At 42.9% G+C, this 12,102-nt stretch overlaps 1 pseudogene across 1 annotated transcript; it reads left to right on the top strand.

Annotated features, from left to right (window-relative positions):
* Nucleotides 1–9,520: 9,520 nt before the first annotated feature.
* LOC716283 (large ribosomal subunit protein eL19 pseudogene) lies at nt 9,521–10,242 on the top strand (annotated as a pseudogene). The gene has a single exon (XR_013416973.1). The product of XR_013416973.1 is annotated as a large ribosomal subunit protein eL19 pseudogene (transcript).
* Nucleotides 10,243–12,102: the final 1,860 nt, after the last annotated feature.

Below are 12,102 nucleotides of genomic sequence, written 5' to 3'. Positions count from 1 at the left end.
TCCTGGATCTCAGTCCTGACACTGAACACGCAGTAAAATCCTGTGAGGGAGCGCGATGGCTAGGAACAACGGATTTGCAGATGATTGAGACTAAACGGGAGAAAGTGGAGCCTTTTCCAGCCATTGTTCTTTAACAATGATCCTCACTGATTCGCTGCCACACACACATCAGTCCTCACCTCAAGACCAGCATTTTGCTTGCAGTGGATTCCTCTCTCCTTTGACGTCCTGTCTCTTCTCTTGTCTCAGTTTATCAGCTACTTTTTCCCTTCCAATGGCCCTTCCCTTTCTCTCCTGTGCTGGCGGCTCCTTTCCTCTCTCCAATCTGCAAAAGTGAGCCCTCTTTTCTGCCCAGCCTCAGATTCTGCCTAAGAGATTCACCCATTCTTTGACTTTATGGCCCATTGATGTCCCAGTGATTCCTGAATGTGTATATCCAACTCAGGCCTCTTTAAGTGATTACTTTACAAATCCATCTGAAAACCACACAGCTACATCCAACTTCACACATCTAAAATTGTCTCATTCTAGCCCCAAATGTGTTCTCTCATCTTCTCTCTCTCGGTGACTGGTGCCTCCATCTCCCTTCTTGCTCCCAACAGACCTGGTGTCATTCTTCACACCCCACATCGTCCCTCTCCTCATCCCCCTCATGTCTTGTTCCTTTTTTGCAGCAGCACCCCTCTGACTGCTGGAGTGTCTGGTCCCACAGCAGGCAGAGCGAGCTTCGCTTCCTGAGCATCCTGAACAAAGAGTTCAGCTGGAGATGGGGCCGCCAGTGTCACTTTACCAAGGAGAACAGAGAGCTGCAGCTGCCTCCATGGCAGCGATACCTCCAGGTCACCGTGGCAGCAGGAGTGACGGGCTGGAGAGAAATGACTGCCCCCGGGCTGCGGGACATTTGCACATTTGCAGTAGGAAGTGCAGAGGACTTCATGCCGGAGAGCTTCTGGGGCAATTCCTGGGGCAAGTGGGAATTCCAAGAGCAACGGACCTGTGTTGTCCCAGAGCTCAGCCCCTCCAGTGCTTTCCTCAAGGCGGCAGGCCTTGGGACCCATGCTGCAGTTGTTTCTCTAGGCTGCAGGCCTCGGAGCCCATGCTGCAGTTGTTTCTCTAGTTACTTGCATCCATTTTCCACCTCCTCCCCTTAGGTAGGAAGTCTTGCCAGAGTCACAGCTGTGTGAAAAGTGGCACCTTCCTAAAACAGCTGAGTCAGGTCAGTCTTCTCATGACTTCATGTCTAATCCACCACATTTCTAATAGAAATGAAGGAGGGTAAACCATTTAGAAATAAAACATAAAGGTTTACTTGCACGATGTCTCCATGAAACAGCTCCTCGGACTGTCTGTGGGAGGAAGAATGTTGCAGGAAGAGGAACATGGCATGAACCAGCAAAGTTTTCCCCAAAATTCCAAGGGACACTGTGGGACACAGAACTGAAAGTCAGGCAGCTGAGTCCTGGCTAGGAAGGCAGTGGGACGTGACACCTGCCAAGTCTGAAGGGAGAGAAAGGAGGCCACAGGGCAGGGCAGCCAAGGAGCAGACTGGACTCTCAGTCCCAGGAGCCCTTCAGGAGGGGAAATTTGTGGGTCTCCAGGGTCTGCCAACCTCAGGGGCTGCACCAGGCTGCACTCCTACAGGCTCGGGAACCAAGCCCTTGTGTCACCAGAATACTCAGACATGCTGCTGCATGAATATCTTCTGAAGGGTAACTCTAGACTTACAGAAGTGGGAGATCAGGATGCCAGCATTTCCTCGTGCCCCCCAGTGCATCTCGCCCTCCCTATCTCCCATCCTGCAAGTGACTGCAGGCGTGGTTTCTTAACTGAATTTTAGTTTGTATTTTACATAATTTTATCTAATTATACACTGTACTTTTTATTGTCTGGTTTCTTATACTTAGCATAATTATTTGTGAGATTATCTGTTAATTCATATTAATTATGCATCCCTAGTGAGCAAATTCTGAGAAAGGTGTTTTCCTCATTGGCAAAATGGGTTAGGAAGCCCTTGACAAGGTTGTAATAGGAATTAAAAATATGTGTGAACATATGTACATGAATATGTATAGTATATGTGTGAATTGTGAGTATATATATGTCAGTATATATTGTGCATGTATACATATATAAATGCATCTATGTATATATGTGTATGTATGTGTCTATTAGAATGCATATGTATATTGTGTATGTATACTTACTTGCATATGTGTGTATGTATGTTTGTGTGTATATAAATATGCATATGTGTGTATATATGTGTATTCTACATATATATTAATATGTATATCTGTATATATACATAAATGAGTATGTATGTATGTGTACATGTATGGTGTATTTATACGTGTTTATATGTGTATATCTGAGTAGATGTATTGTGTATGTATACATATATAAATACACAAATATGTGCATATATATGAATATGTATGTGTGCTTGTATCCCAATATTGATATGTAAATGTGTGTATACATATATGAATATGTATACCTATGTATATGTATATAAATGTGTATATGTGTGTATGTATATGCATATGAAAACATATGTATGTGTTGTGTGTATATGTGTATACATATATAAATATGTAAGTGTATATGTGTATTTGTGAATATGTATATGGGTATACATATATGAACATGTATGTGTGCATACATATAATAATGTGTGTATATGTAAAGTGACCATCACATGATGTCATTTTGCCTATATTAGGTTGTTTGCATTTCCAGTTAGATTTTATAATTAGCTTCTCAACATCTGTCAAAAAAAGCCTGCTGGGATTTGATTGGAGTAGAATTGAATCTATAGATCAATTTGAAGGGAAATGATATCTTAATATTGTCTTCTAATTAATAAACGTAATACATTTCTTCATGTATCTAAATCTTCTTTTACTTTTCTTAGGAATGCTTTGTGGCAAGATATTATAAATAAGATAAATGCCCACAAGTAAGTAATATAAATTACAATGCATGATGTTATATCAGGTGAGAGACATATATTACTAGGTAAAATGGAAAACCCAAATGACAGCAGATTAAACAGATTGAAGTTTGATTTTCTCTGATGTAGAAGTCTTGGAGGAGCCAGTTCAAGGCTTGTATGAAATATCCATGATGATGTCAGGGGCCCAGGTCTTTCTGTGTTTCTTCTCTGTCAACCTGACCACATGGCTTCCATTCATGGTCAAAGAGACTGCTCAAACTATTATCAATTCATCCACAATACAGACAGAAATTCAGAAGAGAGTGGTGGGTGAGAGGAAAACTGCTTAAAACACAGTGGAAGAAGTTTAGAACTCAATTAAGAAAAGCAAGCAAAGTGGGAAAGAATAATCATTTGAAGAAGTAAGGGTAAAAAGGATGCATTCAGCTGACATGCCAAGATCCAACAGAAGCAGAACAGATATTCCCAAAGGGAGAACGAAGAGCACAGAACAGAATGTCAAGCTATAAATTGTAAAGAAATAAGCTACAAGTTATAAATAAAGAAAGAAAAGCTTGCTCTTTAGATAGAAAAGTCCACTGTTGCCATTAAAGATTGACAGAGAACAATCCACAAGTTACTGAGAAATTACTGAGAAGCAATGGCAAAGAAAAAAACCTTTTGACATCCAGACAAAACAGGCTAAGTCACCTGTAAGAGAAGAATACCTGTGGTCCCAGAATGATTCCTAGCAGCATTCCTTCCCACACGTCAGCTGAGCAATGTCTACAGATTCTCAAAGAGAGAAGAAAATTCAGCACACGGCCAGTGAATTTTTCTGTTCAGCTAAATTGTTGTTTAAGTGTAAAGGGATAAAATATAAAGTATAAATGGATAGTAATAAAAGTAACTGCCTAAATAAAATACAAATGTCCAGTTTACTAGCCTATACACATAAAACAATAAAAACAGAGATTAGTTTTAATCTCATATTAAAAGGTCTTAATTTTTATGTTTTCATGACCAGGAAGATACTCCAAGGCATTAGTGGGGCCTATCTGGGAAAAGGGTTTAAATTCAAGTTATTTTTAAAACACTATGTGATGAAACCAATTATTTTTGCAGGTCAGAAACACAGCTCAGGAGTTTCTAAACCTGATGTTGTTACTTAAAAGAAAAAGGTTTTCACATAGGAGGCAAAGGAATTCAAGTGCAGTTGTAGCAGTGGGAGCTGTAAATTCCCAAGGTCATGCAAAGGTTTTTGGAGGAACTAGGACGAGAAAGGGCTGTGAAGAATGGGTAGAGGTGGGCAGCCAAGGATGGTGGGAGGCAGAGAGAGCAGCAGGGCCTTGGGTCCTGGTCATTGAAGTTCAATGTGTGTCCATCCTATTACCCTGAGAGCTTCCTATCATTAACTCTGCAGCTGCCGCTGTACTTTGTACTTAGAAAAACATGTCATAGGAAATCATCATGTCATGGAAAACCATCAACTTTGGATTCAGGTGAGTGCATAGTCAAGCCCAACCAATGACTGCAACCATTGCAGTCAAATTCAACCCCAACCAATGACTGCAAATAGAACACAGCTTAATGTTTAACTCGTAACAATTAAGCTGTTTGGCTTCTCCCAAATATATCAAGATATGGGAACTATTGAGGGCAATACATCTATGTCGTGATGTGTATTTTTAGGACTTCATATTTACCATTCATAGTTGCCATAGAATTCAGGCTGGAGGAAAGGCTTCAGCCCATGCGCTGGTCAGGTATCCTCTCTCCATACACTGCACCCTACCTTATCCACCCTCACTACATCTTTACATTCGCTTTCCATGAATTCAGTTTTTTGGAAGGTTTTTCTTTCATCTGATAAAGCATCCAAAATAAGGTGGCAGAACAGGAGAACCACTATTTACTTGTGGATAGTTACCTTTGCAAGCCATGGAACTATCTATTTGCCTTAGGAGCCCTCAGGTCAGACCCATGAACTTCATGAACAGCCAGGCCTGCAAGAACACACGCACTGCCTGTTTGCCTCATCAGGAGGGAACGTGCTCAGAGTCAGGACTGCAATAAGCAAGATTCATATATCACCCTTGCCTTGACATTCTTGATCTAAGGCCACCCCACTACCCCAGCACGATGATTAAAACTGCCAGTTGCATCTAATTAAAAGTAGTGGAACCTAAAAGCTGCTCTGGAAACATATGGAAAACCCACCTTAATGACCACTAACTAGCTGCATTTTTTTTCTGAAAGTTCCATCCAAACTCTTTATGAAATGTCACCGTGACATGGGGCAAAATATTCACACCAATGCCACAGATTTGTTCTGATGGGAGAATCTTATATCCACCCAACTTTCAGTTAGCCAGACAGAAAGCACTGTGTGAGTAGTCGGGGATTTTGACCTCACATCTCATAAACAGAACACAGCCCAGCCTCCAGCACTGGGCAGCAGAGCTACCCCTATGGTACTGGCACCTGGGCTGAACACTCACAGAGAAACCAGTGGTCAAATCCTGTGGCTACACTTACATGAAGTTGGAAAGTTCTCCAGGAAATATGATTCTATCACATCTTCAGAATACTTAAAATATTTTCAGTGAAGTTCAATGTCATCCACTGGAAATTGTTTTTGAATGTGTTATCCATGACATTAATTTATGATGATAAAAAAATGATGCCTTTTCAAAATAGTATTTTAAACCTAGATGTGTGTTAAGTTTTGAGCAGTTGAGTCAGGTGTCATGGTGTCCGAAACATATATTGTCATATTTTAAAGAGGGGTATTGTTTAAGAATAGTGTAGAAATGATGCTAAAATAATCCAGATGAACCCAACAATGTAACTTTGATTTAGTCACACTAGTGGTGAGAGACCACGTTAGGCAGTAACTAGCTGTGAATATCCTGGGCATGACGTACAGAAACAACCATGGACTTTTGAAACAGACTTGTCTGAGTTTTAATTTCCACATTCCGCTGGATATGTAAGTGTGGCAAGCATCTGAAACCTTCAAACTCCAGACTATGAACATAGAGCTTCCAACATCTATCCCATCAAGGTTGTTGTGTTGAAAAATAGCTATGGGAAGACATTTATGGCAAAAAATCGACCTGTTGATTTTCCTCTTTCCTCCCTAGGTTTCTGAAGTTCACATCTGGAATTCTGGAATATGCTATCTCCTGGAGGCCCCACTGTTTCTGCTCTGTAAAAATGCACATAGTAACAGCACCTGTCTCAATGGGTTACTGCAGAGATAAATTAGGAATGCATTATTAGGGACAATCCCTGGCACAGACTGAGTGAGCTATGCTAGCTATGATCATCATGCTTGCTCAAGGTCCTGGCAGATTTTTTTGAGTCCATATCTATAATAGAAATAGAATACGAAGATGTGGCAGAAAAATTTGGAAAGATGCAGGAGATAAGTTAGTAAAAGAGAAACAGGAGGAGAAAATATTCGTTTTGTGAAAAGAAACTAAACTAAATAGGAGCAAGGCATACATAGGAGGGGAGAAACTTGGCCATGGGCAGTGGCTGACACCTGGATCTCAGCACTTTGGAAGGCCGAGGAGGGAGGATCACTTGAGCTCAGGAGTTTGAGACTAGCTTGGGCAACATGGTGAAACTTCGTTGCTACAAAACGAACATTTAAAAATTAGCTGAGCATGGCGTGCCTGTAGTCCCAGCTACTCAGGAGCGTGAGGTGACAGAATCGCTTGAGCCCGGGAGATCAAAGCTGCGGTGAGCTGTGGTCTCACCATGGCACTCCAGACTGATAGATAGAGGGAGACCCTGTCTCAAAGAAAAAAAAAAAAGCAGAACTTATATGAGCACATTTAATGTACTTATCCATTATAGTGCTAATGCAGAAATGAAACGTGGTATATGAAACAACTCATTAAGGCTTAGGCCATCACACTAAATAAATTTCTTGCAAAACTTACGTACACACAGTGGCCATGTTTTCAAAACCAAAAACTGAAGCATACAATTACGCATACAATTAAGCATACAATTTGACTTCTGGTAGTATAGTAAACTAAAAATTATAACAAATACTTAGTATTTCATGAGTGTTTACAATGTTCTTAATGCAAGACTTTTTAATGCGACTTCTTCTTGCTTTTTAATACTTTCAGTATAATTGTGCTCTTTTGAAAAAGACAAAACCAGGCTATTTCTAACTAAAATAATCTGTGTATCCTTTCTTTAATCTCAGAGTATTGAATAACAATATGCAATCATATCCTATGCATTTTAGTTCACAAAATATTGTTCTTTAGATATGGCTTGAGGATATGCAAAGTTCTCAAACCGTTCTCCCCAGTGTGAAAGTAAAGTTAGGGCAAGTCGCAAGAACAGCAGTTGTAGTCTCTATGGGAGACATTCTACAAAGAAATCACACATAAGTTGGCTCAAACTGTAGTTAATTATCCATGTCAAAAATAAATCCTCAAGAGACTATTAAGATGTGCCACTTTTTAAAAAAACATGTACTTTCTAATTAGAATACACACGACCTCCTGTTTCTCATTCCATCTTCCATCCATCACTCAGACCCAAGGAATTTTCCTCAGTGCCGTCTGAACACTGTGTCGTCTTGGCGAGCACATTCTCCCACATAGGTGAGGAATGGCGTGTATTTCCAGCACTTGGCCTCTAAGAACAGAGCACACAGCAACCAGCATGGATGGGGACTCTGCCTGCAGTCAGGGAGCAAAGCAAAAGCACCCCCAAAAGAAGCCAGAGCCAAACGAGGCCCAGTGTGTGCTCAGTCTAGGGCAACTCTTTTGATTCATTCCAGAGGGAGGTCTTCACTCTGTGTCTGGGGCGGTGCTTTCTTGTCTCTGTCATACAAACCCGCAAAACCGATGTTAGCAAAACCCTGATCTTTAACAGGAAAGTAGCATGACCAAATATTTCCAGATAAATCTTATGTGCTTGTTGTAAGGGAAATTGCCTGATAGAATGTCGTATAGTTAGGCATACTCTAGAACAGTGGTCCTCGACCTTTTTGACATCAGGGACTAGTTTTGTGGCTGACAATTTTCCCACTGACTGGGGAGGAGGGGATGCTTTCAGGATGATTCAAGTGCATTACATTTATTGTGCATTTATTTATTTATTTATTTACTTACTTACTTACTTACTTATTTATTTTTTAAGACAGCGTTTCCCTCTGTCACCCAGACTGGAGTACAGTGATGTGATCTCCACTCACTGCGACCTCCGCCTCCTGGGTTCAAGCGATTCTCCTGCCTCAGCCTCCTGAGTAGCTGAGATTACAGGTGCACACCACCACGCTTGGCTAATTTTTTGTATTTTTAGTAGAGACAGGATTTCATCATATTGGCCAGGCTGGTCTCAAACTCCTGACCTCAAAGTGATCTGCCTGCCTCCATCTCCCAAAGTACTGGGAGTACAGGTGTGTGTGCCTCATTTCTATCATTATTACAATATAATATAGAATAAAATAATTATACAATGGTGATGTGTATCAGTGATGTAGAATCCATGGGAGCCCTGAGCTTGTTTTCCTGCAACTAGACAGTCCCATCTGGGGGTGACGGGAGACAGTGACACCTGAAGTGCGTCACTTATGTCCACGCTGCTCTGTAATCTCTTTGTGGTCGCTGTCACTGCAGAAAACCCTGCTTCACAAAGACAGGTTGTTGGACACGGAAGCAGCTTTTCAGCGCTTTTGTGGCAACCTCAGGATATTCCACCTGGACCTTCATCCAGAACATACGGAGATTTGAAGTTGTCTCAAACACATTTTTAAAACCACTGTCATTTGCCATCTCAAGCAGCTGATCCTCTTCTAGCACAGGCAGTCGATTCACCAGGCTTATTCACAAGTGGGTGTCGCGGATTCATTCCTTCCCGGTTCCGGGTTCTTCTGTGGTTGGGAAGTATCGCTCAAGCTCTCCTGAAAGCTGAGGCGGTGATCCTGCCTCAGCTGGGGAAAGAAGGTCCTGGCTCTGTCTCTTTCACAGTCTCTGCTAATGTTTGAAACATGTCAGAAATCCCAGCGTTCACTTGTCACCCCTGTAATTCCAGTTTGGCTTTCAATGCAGCCGCTTTATCTGCCGACTTGAACACAGCTGTCGTTCTCCCCTGAAGTGGCAGATTGAGTCTGTTGAGCAAGTTGAATATGTCACACAAGTAAGCAAGTTCTGCAACCCATTCTGTGTCACCGAAATGTGCTGCCAGGGCTGACTGTTTTTCTTTTTTCTTTTTTTTTTTTTTTTTTTTGAGACGGAGTCTCGCTCTGTCGCCCAGGCTGGAGTGCAGTGGCCGGATCTCGGCTCACTGCAAGCTCCGCCTCCCGGGTTCCCGCCATTCTCCTGCCTCAGCCTCCCGAGTAGCTGGGACTACAGGCGCCCGCCACGTCGCCCGGCTAGTTTTTTGTATTTTTTAGTAGAGACGGGGTTTCACCGTGTTAACCAGGATGGTCTCGATCTCCTGACCTCGTGATCCGCCCGTCTCGGCCTCCCAAAGTGCTGGGATTACAGGCTTGAGCCACCGCGCCCGGCCCTGACTGTTTTTCTAAAAGAAATCTCTGGATTCGGAGCTCTTTCCTTTCGCTGCTGCGGCCGCAGCCATGCGCATGCTCAGGCTTCAGAAGAGGCTCGCCTCTGGTGTCCTCCGCTGTGGCAAGAAGAAGGTCTGGTGAGACCCCAATGAGACCAATGAAATCGCCAATGCCAACTCCCGTCAGCAGATCCGAAAGCTGATCAAAGACCGGCTGATCATCCGCAAGCCTGTGACGGTCCATTTCCGGGCGCGATGCGGGAAAAATACCTTGGCCCGCCGGAAGCCAGGCACATGGGCATAGGTAAGCGGAAGGGTACAGCCAATGCCCGAATGCCAGAGGTGGTCACGTGGATGAGGAGAATGAGGATTCTGCGCCGGCTGCTCAGAAGATACCGTGAGTGTGAGAAGATTGATCGCCACATGTATCACAGCCTGTACCTGAAGGTGAAGGGGAATGTGTTCAAAAACAAGCGTATTCTCATGGAACACAGCCACAAGCTGAAGGCAGACAAGGCCCGCAAGAAGCTCCTGGCTGACCAGGCTGAGGCCCGCAGGTCTAAGACCAAGGAAGCAGGCAAGCGCCTGAAGAGCGCCTCCAGGCCAAGAAGGAGGAGATCATCAAGACTTTGTCCAAGGAGGAAGAGACCAAGAAATAAAAGCTCCCCTCTTTGTCTGTACATACCGGCCTCCGTGACTACACAGATCAGCCACTAAAATAAAACAAGCCTTTAAAAAAGAAAAAGAAAGAAAAAAAAAAGAAATCTCTGGATTCTAAAGGAATCTCCTAATTCAAAAACTCTGGCCAGCGATCTACCTTTAGAAAGCATTTTACTTCCGTGTATGAGAATGTGTGTGTGCTCTGCGTCCATCTCCTCGCAGAGCTACATGAACAGACATGGGTTAAGGGCATGTACTTTAATGTGGTTGATCATTTTAATCACATCCTGCAAAATGTTGTTAAGTTCAGGTGACGTTTTGTGGCTAGCCAGCATTTCTCTGTGGATGACACAGTGTGTCGACTCACATTCAGAAGTGACTTCTTTGACCCGAGTAGTGAAACCAGAAAGCCGTCCAGTGATGCAGCCACTCCATCCATGCATATACTGACACAAAACGACCAATTTAGTTTTCCCAGTATGTAATCATTCAAAGACTTGAGTAGTTCTGCAGCTGGGGTGTTGACTGGCAACAAAAGAGCACATAGCATATCCTCATGCACATCCTCTTGAAAAATATATCACACATAAACAAGGATTGCTGCCTTGTTGTCAACGTCGGTAGACTCATCAACCTGGATTGTGCCCCACGGTGACTCATTAATCCTCTCTAACAATTGTGCCTCAATATCCTCTGCCATCTCATCAATTCCTCTAGTTACAGTGCTAGACGAAAGAGGAACACCTGCCACCTTTTGAACTGCAGCCTTTCCTAAAAGTTCACAACCAATGTCCTTAGCAGCAGGCAGGATCAACTCTTCACCAGCAGTAAAGGGCTTCTTAGCTTTAGCAAGCAGTTAGTTACTAAAAGTGATGCTCTCAGTGCAGACACATTTGATGAAGTGGTGGCCTTCAATAATTGCTTCTGTTCTTTGTGTTCACTCCAAAGACTTGTCTTTTAATGCAGGATGCTTGATCTCCATGTGGTGAAGCAGTTTTGAAGGTTTCATGGCTTTGTTGGATAGTCAGTCGCCATGTATTATACAAAGTAGACTTGGAGAATGTGAATCACCTGTTGCAATGAACTGGTAATTTAAGTAAGACTCTTGGTATTTTCTTTCAAATGCAGCTTTCCTTTTATTGGCAGTCTTAGAGTCTTCTTCTGTCTCATCATTGGGTCTTTCTTCCTTTTCAAAGAAGCTCTCTAGTGACATTTAGTTTTTACTCATTTTGGCTAGGGTTAGCTTGTGGGCTTAACAAAACTGTGACTGAGACAAGTGTGCAGTGCGGAAAGAGGCAGGAACAGAAGTGGGCAATAAAGTAACAGGTAAGCCATGCACATATTGAAATAAGTGTCGGATTCTGACTTAAAGTTGCCACCAGATGCAGCTGTGCAATTGAAATACATCAGCTCACTTGCCACTATAAAGCCTGCCACCAAGACAGCTTAATTGTCACTTGCCACCCACTGATAGGGTTTTGATATGAGTCTTGCAATTGATGTATTGTGGTCTCTGCAGGGAACCCTTTCTGCTTATGTTAATCTGTATTTGCAGCCACTCCCCAGCACTAGCATTACTGCCTCAGCGCCACCTCAGGTCTTCAGTCATTAGTTAGATTCTCATAAGGAGCGCACAACCTAGATCCCTCGCATGTGCAGTTCACAGTAGGGTTTGTGCTCCTATGAGAATCTAATGCCACCTGGCAGGAGGCGGAGCTCAGGCAGTAATGTGAGTACTGAGGAGCGGCTGTAAATACGGATGAAGCTTCACTCGCTCACCTGCCACTCACCTTCTCCTGTGCGGCCTGGTTCCTAACAGGCCATGAACCAGTACCGGTCTGTGGCCCAGGGATTGCATACTCCTTCTCTAAAAGCCCTATAGGGGCTGCAGGAAATTATTTTGAGAGCAGGGTCATTAAAGAAATCTATCTCTACACTTCAAGTAATTATCTTTCAAGCCATTT

The sequence above is a fragment of the Macaca mulatta genome, chromosome 4 (assembly GCF_049350105.2).
Source record: "Macaca mulatta isolate MMU2019108-1 chromosome 4, T2T-MMU8v2.0, whole genome shotgun sequence".
NCBI classification, from domain to species: domain Eukaryota; kingdom Metazoa; phylum Chordata; class Mammalia; order Primates; family Cercopithecidae; genus Macaca; species Macaca mulatta.
Note: the sequence above shows the minus strand (reverse complement) of the source record. Positions and strands in the feature narration are given on the sequence as shown.